Here is a 13664-nt window from a genome sequence, read left to right as displayed (position 1 = left end):
CCTGTTTCCTTGTTGTTTCCGGACTCCTGTGTTCCTGTATTCTCCGTTGTGTTTTACCCTGTTTGTACCCTTCTTTTCTGTGTGTTGTCTTGTTCTACGTTGTGCCATGTGTTTTCCCGCCTCTGTGATTCGCTGCCCTGCCCTGATGTGTTACACCTGTTCTTCAGCCCTCATGTCACCTGCCCCTCGTTTCTACCCTGCTCGGTGAAGGCCGTCTCAAAGCACTTATTTCTGCCCCCAGGACCGAAGAGCGAGCATCCAAGATTCAAAACACTTCATTAATCCCACAATGGATAAATTCACACTGTTGCAGCAGCAAGGAATAAGTGGAAATATTAATACTAATGTATAATAATGTATACTTTATTAATCCTGCAAGGGGAAATTACAATGTTTTACTCTGTTGTTAATACACACAGGCCTGAACTACACACACATGCACAGTACCCAAACATGCACCAAATGGAGAGATGTCAGAGTGGGGGGGGCTGCCCATAGAAAGGCACCCGGTTAAGTTGGGGGTTCAGTGCCTTGCTCAAAAGCACCTTGGCAGTGCCCAGGAGGTGAACTGGTATCTCTCCAGTCAGTCTTTTGGTCTGTATGGGGACTTCAACCAGCAACCCTCCTGTTCGAAAATTAGAAGACACAGATAAACCCACAATAATAAATATAATTAAAGAGAATAAATAGTAAAATGTAGTTTCAGTATTGTGCAGTCACTTTTTTATTGCATGTTTTATGAGTCCTGGTGTGTGTGTTTTGTCCATGTGGTCTACTGGGAGCAGTTCTGATTGTAGAGTCTGACTGCAGCAGGCAGGAAAGATCTGCTGTATCTCTTGGTGACGCAGCGCGGGTGCAGCAGCATGTCACTGAAAAGCTGTTCAGTGCTGAGTGTCCTGCACGGGGTGGGAGGAGTCGTCCATCATGGAGGATAATTTCGCCACTATCATTCTGTCTCCCACAATCTTAATACATCAGTTACAATGGGGCTCAAAAGTTTGGGCACCCCAGGTAAACATTTGTATTAATATGCATAAAGAAGCAAAGAAAAGATGGAAAAATCTCCAAAAAGCATCAAATGACAGATTAGACATACGTATAATATGTCACAAACAGTTAGATTTTATTTCCGTCATTTACACTTTCAAAATAACAGAAAACAAAAAAAGGGCGTCTGAAAAGGTTTGGGCACCCTGCAGAGTTATTACCTGGTACTGCCCCCTTTGGCAAGTATCACAGCTTGGAAACGCTTCTTGTAGCCAGCCAAGAGTCTTTTGATTCTTATTTGAGGTATCTTCGCCCATTCTTCCTTCCAAAAGTCTTACATTTCTTTGAGATGTCTGTCACACACTGCTCTTTTATGGTCTATCCATAGATTTTCAATTAAGTTGAGGGCAGGAGATTGTGAAGTACATGGCAAAATCCTTCAGTTTACGCCTCTTCATGTGATCTACCGTGGATTTTGAGGTGTGTTTAGGATCACCACCTCCACGGCGTTAAGCGAGCACCCAGTAACAAAGCTGGCCTGTATGCCACTACAATGCCTCTGCCCCGGCAAGCCCAGTTTAATGGCAGTTCATGGAATGGTCCCGTTATTTAATCTATTCATTCGTGAGCTGTGCACAAAACAATAAATCTAAATAACGTGACCATTCCACAAACTGGTGTGGGACTGGTTTGCCCCAGCAGACCACCACAGAGAATTTCAATTTGCACACTGTTCATCCCCTGCACTGTTTTACTCTTGATCACTGCTGCACTTCTGTATAACTTTTTGTAAATAATCCGGAAATGTATTCCATTGCACCTGGAATATCATTGCAATATTTATAAGCTGTATGCAACGCAATTTCGTTCTGTATGCACTCTGTACATATAAAATGACAAATAAATAAAGTTGAAGTTGAAGTTGAAGTTGAAGAATGGCTGATGCCACCACAGAGTCATAACATTCAATTCAATTCAATTTAAGTTATAGTATCAATTCATAACAAGAGTTATCTCGAGACACTTTACAGATAGAGTAGGTCTAGACCACACTCCAGAATTTACAAGGACCCAACAGTTCTAGCAGTTCCCTCCAGAGCAAGCAACAGTGCAAAAATGTCCTCATGAGTGCCCCCTGCACTCCAAAAGACCTGAGTCTCCTCAGCTGAACCAGTCTGCTCTGACTTTTTCATAAAGTGCTGTGGTGTTGTCAGTCCAATCCAGTTAATTGTTCAGGTGAACACCTAGGTACTTATATGATTTAACCATATTGATGTCCGTACCCATGATATCAGAGGTGGAGAGGCTTTTCCCCTGCAGAAATCCACCACCTGCTCCTTGGTTTCCCAGCATTGATCTGGAGGTCAACAAAGTCTTTGTTGAGTTCTCTATACTCCCTGTCACCCCCGTCTGCGAAGAGGCCAACAGCAGCGGAGTCATCAGAGATCTTTTGTAGGTGGCAGTTTCCTGAGTGATAGGTGAAGTCTGCAGTGTGTGTGGACAGGAACGGGGCCAGAACTGTTCCTTGTGGGGTCCCTTTGCTGGCGCTGCTTCTAGCCTTGTCTGTACACATGTCATGTTTCCCATGTCTCAATGGTAGAGTGGTCGCCTGTCAATCGGAAGGTTGGTGGTTCGATCACTTGCCCTGCAGTCCCATGTCGAAGTGTCCTTGGGCAAGATACTGATCCCCGAGTTGCCAAATGTGTGTAAATGTGTCTGTGTGTTTATCTGATGATTAGGTGGCACCTTGTACAGCAGCCTCGGCCACTGTAGATCATTCCGTGAATGATATGTTCGCGTTCCATATGGACACCAAGAGACACCGTACCTCCAGGGAGTGGGCATGCACAGCGGGTTACAAGTTCAGTAGGTGTACAGCTCCCACCATGTTATCTGTATGGTCTGTTCAGTAAGTTCAGTATTCCCAACAGAACGGACGGAAAAGCGCTTTGAGTAGTCGTTAAAACTAGAAAAGCGCTAAATGAGAACATTCCCGTTACATATGGGGAGAGAGTTTTGGAGATTTTTACTGCAAATTTACTGCACTCAAGCAGTGCAGTAAATTTATGCTTAATATGAAGTATACCTCATGTTCAACATAAATGTACACTGATTTGATAACAGCAAAGACAATGTCGGCAGTATTGACGGCAAATAGGCTACTACTTCTCAGGCACGGCTCGAGTATGCAAACATGAGAATGTTAAGAAGTTATAATGTTTGTCATGCTCATCATTGTGTGTTAGCATGCTAATATATGCTAATTAGAAAATATACATAGCAGAAGTGAATTCAACCTGAGGGGGCATGAATGTTTTTACCAAGTTTCATTGCAATCCATCAAGACATTTCACCAAAAAACAACTCAGATTTGCTGCAGGGGAGCCACCAAATTATTATTTTATCAAATGAAGTGTCTTAACATGAATCCAACATATTGGTAAATATAAATCAGCCTATTTGGGGGGAAAAAACGTTAATGATAGGCTTACTGGCCTATTTAATGTAGTCTTTAAAAGTTGTGGGATCTCCATTTTCAGTAAGATTCATCCTCTGAGATGTTTCAGTCTGGACCAACGTGGTGGATTAACTGACAGAGCCAGTATTAGAAATAGCAAAACAAATATTTATTTGTTCTGGAGTGAAATGACTACACCTTCAAGTCTCAAATATTGTGTCTTTGGAGTTTTTCCTTGTGGTTCTTTGGCTTTAGATATATTTAAAACAATACAGTTTACTATTTGCAATGCAAGCTATAATAATACCAACAACAACACAGGAACAATCTAATTACATCAGGTATAACTGACACACTGTCTTAAAACAGGGATAATGGCATGTCTTATCCAGTTCTGATGTCAATCAGTGCATTCGGGAATCTAATGGAGAAAAAGCTGCAGTCCACAAAATAAACTTTGACTTTCACGAATGCCTCTCTTTGAGCGTAACAAAATTGTAGACCAATTTGCATATAATAATTATGGTGGTGCTTTTCTCCTCATACAATCATGGTTGGGGGAAACACATGGCTCTATAAAAGTAATACTGTATATATGTATGGTATTATTTTCATAGAGCCGTATATGTAATGTTGTGGAGTTTGTGTGATTCTGTTTGTGGTTTCAGGTACAACTGCTGTTCAGTCTGCATTTTTTAAATATAGAAGGGACTTTTGGAGGATTAAAACACATTAAAAAGCTATTATTATTATTATTATTATTATTATTATTATTATTATTATTATTGTTATTATTATATTATTATTATATATATATTATTAGCAAATAGGTAAATATGTAAAGTTGTAACTTACAAACACTCCATGTAGCGTTGACTGATTGTCATGAACATGGACAGAGTTAACTGGTGTATGTTGATATAAAAAATTAAAATTTGCTTACACTGTTAAAAACAGTGCTAAAATAATTTTATCAGAATACAGCAGAGATTGTCTATGCTTAGAAATATTGGATAGATTAGAACAAATTAATGTAAAACTACTAAATAAAACATCTCTTTCCTAATTAGTTTGCCTTGATTTTGTTTTAAACAATATCTAAATAAATTATACATTTTCTATAGGCTCAGCATGCCACTTTTAAAAAAACTAAAAAACAACTACAACTACAATGGTATCACAATTTTGGATAGTCGTCATGGAAACATTAATTGACCATGTCAAGCCATTATAAGTGTTGGAAGATTGACAGAACAGGCAGCCAAGTGACAGTACTCTAGCCCAGTGGATTGGGGGAGCAATCATATTTCAGGGGGGCCGGTGCCATCCCGTGCCCCCCCCTTCTAGCCCCGCCCCTCTCCACAAAGCGTCTGGTGGAGTCTTGCTCCAGGTTAGTGTGGTGTCTGTCTATCCTTCATGAGGATGGATGTCAGAGGAGAGCCACTGACTGGAACCACGCCAGGAAGAGACAGAGGACAGACGAATAATCCTCTGGAAGCTCAGTCCTATTTCAACGAGCTGCTGAAGCAATCACAGTTAGCCCGAGCCAGGGGCGGCGGGCCATTAATAAAGTGGACAGGACTGTTACTCTTTGGGTGGTCAGGTTCCTGAACACCCTCCACACCAGGCCCTCCGTCTCCCTTTCAATCGCTCTCCTAAAATCTATCTTTTGAGTTTGGCTTGAAATGTGGCTATGAAAAATGTACTTTTCAAATTTTTATTTTTACATACAGAAATGCAGGTAAAGGTGCAAAAAAAATGTTATGGTTAGGGTAGGGTTAACACGCAGTGTCCGAGATGGGCATGGGCACAAGGACACTGATGTGGACTCTTAGAAAACCAGATTTTGTTATCTAAAAAGCAATTTAAAGGGAAATAGGTGGTTAAAATCACATTAAATGACAATGACGGTGCGAAATGAACATAAGGGTTAATAACACACAGTGATTACAGTGATACAGGGATCTGTTTTCATGCTAATCAAATGTGTCTCTAGCTTGAAATAAGCTACCACAAACCAGTGGTTAGCTGCTAACGCTAGCTTTCAGGGCATAGGGTAAAATGCTATTTTATACCACTACAAGGCTCAAAATAGCACCACACTTCAACGTTATGCATAATGACAGTCCCTTCATGTACAGCGTGTACAGACAGTTTATTAAAAAGATAGATCATAAAGACAGTAGTGTTCATGTTTCCATGCAGGCGCCATCTTGGAAAACAGGTATCACCCGTCAAACCACAAATGCTGTGTTTGAGCCATGTGACTGGTTACTGGTTGCACGGCGTTTGTTGTTTGACTGGTCATGCCTGTTTTCCAAGATGGCGCCTGCATGTAAACATGAATGGTAATGTCTTTATAATCTATCTTTTTAATAAACTGAGACACATTTGATTAGCATGAAAACAGATCCCAGAGAGCCATCGACTCGGTATACATGTTATTAACCCCTAGGTTCATTTTGCGCCGGAATTGTGTTTTATAAAAGCCACGGGACAGGAAGGTCAGTAGGAGTTACATAAATATACTGGATAGGGTTAGTTACTATCCTTACTATGAAGCTAGTGAGGTCTTGTATGGAGATTGGAGAAACTTCCAGAAGGACCACCGTCTCTGCAACACTCCATCTATCTATCAGAAGCCTCTTCTCAGATAGTCCATATCCACGAGGTAGTCCATATCCACGACGTTCCACTTCCGGGATTGTTCCGGTGCCGCCAGAAATTCTGCTGGATACTCCCTCATTTCAGCTGGATGTCCGTTGCCTTCTGCTTTCATTGTGTTGGCATTTTCCATTCCAGTGGTTAACTGCTCCTCAGATCTCTGCAGGGTAAATCCAGACAGCAGGCTAGACTATCTGTCCAATCTGAGTTTTTTGTTGCCTGACTAAAATGACCTTTAAACATACACACGTTACCCCAAAACAAGTTCCTTCCCCTTCCCGGACCTTCCTGTGCAGTGCTGTGGAGGAAGGTCTGGCAATGTGAGACTACTTAGTGTAAGACACATGACGGCACCTAAAGGACTCTCAGCCTGTGAGAAAAAAGATTCTCTGGTCTGATGAAACCAAGAATGCTCTCCATTACAAGCTGCGACATAACCTTATGTAGAAAAAGAAGAAGCATGAAGGCGTCTGAATACATGTGAATGAAAACCCCATCTCAAGTGTAAGAACACAATCAGTGTCATAAAGAATTGCTTCAGAGTGGTTTGCAATAGAGAGGAGAAGTCCCTCCTCTTCTGTTGCCTTGGCAAGTCCTTTTTCATGAATAATTTACTGATCCGTTTAAATGGAGCCATGATTTACACATATGATGTTAGTCAATTTAAAAGACAATTTTGCCCAAGAAAGCCTCAGTTTGTCATATGGAAAACTACACGCCGAAAAGTCACATAGGGGACGTCCTTCTCTCTCGCTAAAGCTACGATGCCTTTGTGTTCCTTACCAAGATATACTCACACAAAACTAAATATTACTACGACAAACCACAAACTTACACTTTGTTGACTTGCATACTTATCTTTTTAAATTGATAAACAGAATGTGTAATTCATGACACCTAAAAGCCTTTCAGTTTGACACTCTAGTCATGTTTGTTGAAAATAACCATCTTACATTATTGCACCATTATCACATTGCAACTGCACTAGCATCAGTAATGTAATGTAGTTGTAAAGTGTGACAACCTTAAAGCCTGCCTCTTCTTTTCATCTCAGGCAATACAGAATCATTTGATAGACACTTTTTTTCTGAGCCATGAATGCTGCGTGTCTCTGGGGGCATCATGGTGATGAAACTGTGATCCTGCTGGAAGTGTTGACATCCCAACAAGCTGCCGTTTTGACTTGGTGGTCCCCAAAGTCTCCTCCTCAACAGAACATCACTTCTTGTCCCCCTCACACCCTATTCAATTTACATTAATCTCTCTCCTGAGAAAACCTTGGCCCTGCCCCCTCTCTCTCACTCTCTCTCTCTCTCTCTCTCTCTCTCTCTCTCTTTCTCTAAGGTCTTCCCTAAGGTCTCTCTCTTGTTAATTAATCCAGACCAGTGCTCCAAATATAGAAAACCAAAGCTGTCTCTTAGCATGTATATGATGACACTTTTTCAGGCATCCATGATCACTGAACCATGCATCCATTTTCAAACTGTGTGTGTGTGTGTGTGTGTGTGTGTGTGTGTGTGTGTGTGTGTGTGTGTATTTATGTAAACGTGTCGGCATGTGTGTGGGTTTGTGGTGATGCCTGACATGTGACTGTGCGGGGGCACATTTGTGTGTCTCACGCTGAGCTCTCTCCATTCTGATTGTCCTTGTATCCTTTTGCATTTCTTCCCTTATGTAAGATAGATCACTCAAGAGTGGTGGGAGAACATTCATGGTAAAGATGAAAGAGTCATGAGCAACCCCTCACACCCCTCCCCGACGTTTTCCATGTATTGTCTTTCAGGGAAGGACGGAGTACAAAGGCTGCCTTTTCCGCTCTTGAGGCGCGTAAAGCCCAGCCATACTTCGGCACGTACAGCACACTCAAATCAGCCCTCATCAGCTGTGTGCAGCCCAGACGGGAGATTGAACTGCTGCATTTGTATTTTTGCCCAAAGTGCTTGGCACACAAACAGGATCTCTTGTTATCCCTTGTCTGTAACGGAGATAATAGATAACGTCTTGCTAAAATATTGATATCCCTCAGGCCTGTTTCACAGCAACAACAAACAACCACAGGCTTAAGAGAAGAGCAACCCTGGACGATGCAGCACATGTTTTTCATAACTGAATTGAATAAATGAAATGTTATGTTGTAAAACAGCCACACAGAGTCAACACTTTCTAGCAATAATTATGTTTTAGAGCTCCAAAGTCATTGTGTTTCCCCTCCTCAGTGAGTATTGGATTAGCTGTGTTTTCCCAATTGAGCTACTTACCACCTCAGGCGTTCTGCTAATACTACACCCCCCCCCCCCCCAAACCCACACACACACACACACACACACACACAATCCCCCTCCTGAGGTAGCCATTCATGTAGAGCTGTTCCAAAGCGCTCCAAAAGTGAAAAACACAAGCTTTCTGCTTACTATGAAGCCTTGCTCTATTTGCTGGCAGCTTTCCCCCCCCCCATATCATCAAGTATGTAGAATTTAACTTAATTTCAAGCAGTGTTTTGCTGAAAACCCTGCTGTACGTGACCGTCTCTCATCTCATTGCAAGGTGGGTGTTTCCTTTTCACACCAAAGTCATCTCAATCCCCGGTTAGCTCTCTATTCTCTAATCGGCTTATAAAAGATGATTGACGTGAAAGGAGATAAGGGTCTATTCTTACCTAGTGGCATGTCCCTCAACATCACAGTGGCATGCAACACATGCACGCACACACGCATCCACACATACATAAAACTCACACTTAAGCACACACACAGAGTCAGAAGTTGAATGTCTGGGTGGATGGTGGTGATGAATTTCAGTAATATAAAGGCTTAACCAATTTATTCCTTTTTCTAAACCATTATTGCAAAACTGTATCCTGGATACCAGCCAAACTAAGCCCCGCCCACAACATTTGAGGTTGGGAAGTTCTGTCTAGCGACCATGCTCGAACCAGAGCTGTGCGGACCAATCAGATTGTCAGGGCCATGTAAAGCCATAGGATGATGGACAGATGATCAACAGTAACGTAATCAACCACAACACCAAAGAGCGCACGGGTTGAATTTGTTTGCAACAAAGATGGCTGCCGCTGGAGAATTGAGATGTGTAGATTCCGCCATGATGTAGTTTCGTCACGTATTGATCTTTAGTGCGCTTGCATAACTGCAATGTGAAACCAAAACTTACCGGATCAAATGTATACAATGTGACAAAAACATGAACCTTGGTCCGGACCTGGGTTCGGACTTTCAGGTGTGAAAACGCCCTCAGACTTTTCCTTCTTTGGACAGTGATGGATGATCAAGGCCTTTACAACAACTAATTACTGCAGATTATTTTGAGACAAGAAGGAAAAAGTTAACCTGAAGCCAGGTGTTTTGTTATCACAGAACCATATGAGAAGCTGTCTTTGGAAACAGTTTTTTTTGGGGGGGAAGGGCAGGTATCTTTAAAAAAAAACAGGGGCAACTGACTTGATGATTGATCTCTTTATCACGTCCGCCGTTGTCATTTTTTAACTAACATTCGCGGCCTTCGCACACACCTAAACCACACCCGTAGCTGCCAGTGGCTCCTCACAGGACGCTGATTGGTTCAACACACAAAAAAATGACTTCAGAGACAGTTTAGAGCCGAGACGCCCCAACTTGGAGTAGCTTCCTGTCTGTGTTACATGGGCTTCGTCACTGCTACGCTTCTTTGGGAGACTAGTGGAAGGTCCTGAGTGTTTCCAATTCCAATGGGAGAAGTGAACTCGAACACAGCCCACATTACTTTCTTTCCCCAGCATGTTCCCTCGGACCGGAGAGGCTCCAGGATCGTGGTGGCAGGTGTCGCCATGGTCCCGCTCCACGTTCTGCGATGCCATGTTCATCTTGCTACACTCTGCGGTGCACAGCTACGTCCTGCTGTGCCTTGTAGTGCCAACAGTGACCCGCTATGCCATGAACTATTACAAAGAACTGCTACAAACTACTATTTTTTCTATTTTTGTTATTTCCACTCTTATTCTAACCCCAACCGGCCCGTCAGACACCGCCTACCAAGAGCCTGGGTCTGACCGAGGTTTCTGCCTAAAAGGAAGTTTTTCCTCGCCACTGTTGCACTGTTGCTTGCTCTGGAGGAAACTACTAGAACTGTTGGGACCTACTCTATCTGTAAAGTGTCTCGAGATAACTCTTGTTATGAATTGATACTATAAATAAAATTGAATTGAATTGAATTGAATTACACATCACCCCATAGTTACCAAAGTAGATATTTTTCAAAAGCCTTTTTAACAGATACATCAGGAGAAAATGAACTTTGTTTGAGACCTGTCTCTGTCTCAGGACCAAACTGTCGCCAGATCTGGCAACACAGATACACTAAATATGGCTTTAGATTTGTAAAACTCTAATGTTAGCAAAAGAAAATATTAATAAATGAAATACAAATATAACTTTTCATCCATCCACACAACGTTCACTACACTTTCAAACAAGGCCACGCCCCTTCACGAGACAGAAAGTGTGTACCGTTACATACCGTTGGCTTTATCATACCGTACCACAGCTTGAAATGGGATATAGAGGATCTTTGATTACTTGAAGCCTGACAATATGGATTTTCATTTTATATGTGAATAAGATAGATAGATAGATAGATAGATAGATAGTAGATAGATAGATAAATAGATAGAACACAGAATATATATGAGATACTAGGAAAAAATATACATACATACAGTTTACATGAAATAACAATAATAATAGGAATAAAATATAAGAATAAAATATGAGAACCAATATTTAAATATATACAGGATGGGAAAACAAAATGTGAAACTGCTTAAATAATATGCTAAATGTATGCTAAAATGTAAATGAAAAAAAACAAACTATAAACACTTTTTTGATCCATTCTCATTATTCCACTTGTATATGAAATGTGTAAAAGTGTCATTTGCAAACAACAACTCAAGCTTTGAGCATCTCCCCTAAGCTATCCAACCCAGTCTCACGGCAGTTTGTGAAATGGACACGTTATTTAATCTATGGATTTGTGTACACAGACACGTTTGTCTTTTTTTTCTGTGTTGTTCAGCACGAATTTTAATCTAATGTACTTCAATGGGAAGCATGTTTCGTGATCACAGCACGACCATGGTAGCGAGTAGTATGAAAAGCCCAAAATCCACGCAGGGAGGTTGGTGGGGGTGGTGGATGGGTCAAACAACAGGACTTTTTTTCTCTTTTCCTAAACACAACCGTCCCGTTGTTGCCCCAGAGTCTGTGAATGTCCCCCGCATGTGGCGTTTAATTTCCCCGTTGTTCTTTTCCATAACATGTTGTCGCGTGTCCCATTGTTGACAAGTGTCCCGTTGTTGGCGTGCGTAACCCCAGAGACCGTGGATCATGTCCCGGCGTGTGACCTGTCCTTTCCCCGTTGTTCTTTTACTAAACCCAACCTCCAAACCTCCGTATACATGCTTCCCATTATGTGCTAAGCACCATGAAAGAAGGAGACATTGAAATACATTATGGGATGGGAAGCTTACAACATTGTGTTTACACCGTGTGCAGAAATGGCTATTTATCACAAGGACGTCAAATAATGAGGAGGAAAGCAAAGGACAAAATTTCTAGGGATGTCCCGATCCCGATCTCGAGATCGGATCGGCCCGATCTTTTCCTATTTTCCCGTGATTGGAGCTCGGCTACATTACCTGACTAGTCGTGCCGATCTTTACGGCAACTGCCGTAAAGTACCTGCTAGTTACGGTTGACGGTAGTTGCGCAATACAAACCTCCGCGGCGGTGCAAAGCAAGCATGTCAGAAGTGTGGAAGTATTTTACTCTCGCGAGTGAAGACTGTCCTAAAGCTACTTGCAATGTCTGCAACATGGCAATTTCAAGAGCAGGTAGCAGCAGAGCTACATTTAACACCACGAACTTGATTCGTCATTTGAGGACAAAACATGACAATGTGTGTGAAGTGTTTGGTAAAGCTGCAGATGGAAAGGTTGCTAAAGCAAAGCAACAAACGCTGGACGTTATGAGGAGAGACAAATACTTCAACGAAAATAATAGAGCAAAGAAGATTACAGAAAGGTTGGTCGAATTTATTGCTCTTGACAACCAGCCCATCTCAGTAGTTGAGAATGTCGGACTAACTCGTCTTCTGGAAGTTTTGGACCCGCGCTACGCTCTGCCATCGAGACACTACATTGCCGACACAGCCATACCACAGCTGTACAGCAAAGTAAAAGAAACGATACAAAGTAAGTTGAACAAAGTAAGTTTGAGTTTGATCAATTTCAATACTAAAGGCAAAATATCGGATCGGGACTCGAAATCCGATCGGATTTGAGGTTAAAAGATCGGATAAGGATCGGAGGCCTAAAATGCTGATTGGGACATCCCTAAATATTACCTTTGCGTCCTTATTGGCACGGTTAGGGTTAAGGAAAATTGTTGGAGTAAAAGTCACCATTTGCCCCCCAAAGCCTTGCTATTGCTGAAAGACCTAATGATGTTCTTAAGCCTTGAGAAAATAAGTACAACTTGAGGGTTTTTGGGGGAATTTTAAACTGTTTGGGGCCCTATGATATATTACATAGTCAAATAAAAATGTAAAACCAAACAGGTTCTTTACTATATGTCCACTGTACCTGAAAAGATTAATAAATACATTTATTAAAAATGAAAGAATGTCAGTCCTTTGTTTAAATTTTTGGCAACATTTTCTTTCTTTTTGGCAACATTTATGTTTCTGTCTTTAATATCATTAGCTGACACACTTTGTATTTTGTCTTAAGCAAAATGATGTTCATGTGAAACATTTTTCTGCTCTATTAACTGACAACATAATATGTTACCAAAGTATTACATAACATTACATTTGGAAGTTGGAACTGTACTGCAGGTTTTGATGTACTTTTGGTCAAACCTCAATCATATCAGAGGTATACAACATTGTTTTTGTATTCACAACATTCAACACCGGTTTGACATTAACAAAGCCATGTATCGGACATCAGTATCACCCTGAGCAACACCATTAGTGCTCTCATTTCACTTTCTCCTCGCCAAATCAATCCTCCTATCTCCTTCCATGTCCTCTTCACTCTGGGGGTGGGGGAGGGCAATAGCCAGAAGAGAGAGGGTGAGAGAGAAGGAAGGAGGAAGAAAATAAAGAGACCCAATATAGAGTGATGGGGAAGGATGTGCGCAGACTAAGGAGAGTGCATCGATCCCTGCTTCGTGATGGACCGGGAGGCCGCTTGTCACTCTGACAGCCAAAGGCAAATGGGCCATCACATGGGCAGCTTTGCAGCTGTGCTGACCGGCGGGAAAGAGCCAAAAAAACACAACAACAAAAAAACAGCCCAAAGGTTAAAGCGTTTCTGAGGGAGGGGCATTCTAGCTAAGAGCAGTGCACCTCATTAAATACTCAGCGTAAGCCCTGTGGATTTCATTGATTGCTGGTGTCCAGCGATGCCCGAGGTTTATCCCACGCCGCCTCCCCCTGAAAGAGGCCAAATGAGCATGAAGCCCGAAGCAGGGATGATTGTTTTTTGCATCTTGAGTCT

The sequence above is a fragment of the Etheostoma spectabile genome, chromosome 3, assembly GCF_008692095.1.
Source record: "Etheostoma spectabile isolate EspeVRDwgs_2016 chromosome 3, UIUC_Espe_1.0, whole genome shotgun sequence".
Classification (NCBI taxonomy): domain Eukaryota; kingdom Metazoa; phylum Chordata; class Actinopteri; order Perciformes; family Percidae; genus Etheostoma; species Etheostoma spectabile.
This window is presented reverse-complemented; position numbering follows the sequence as displayed.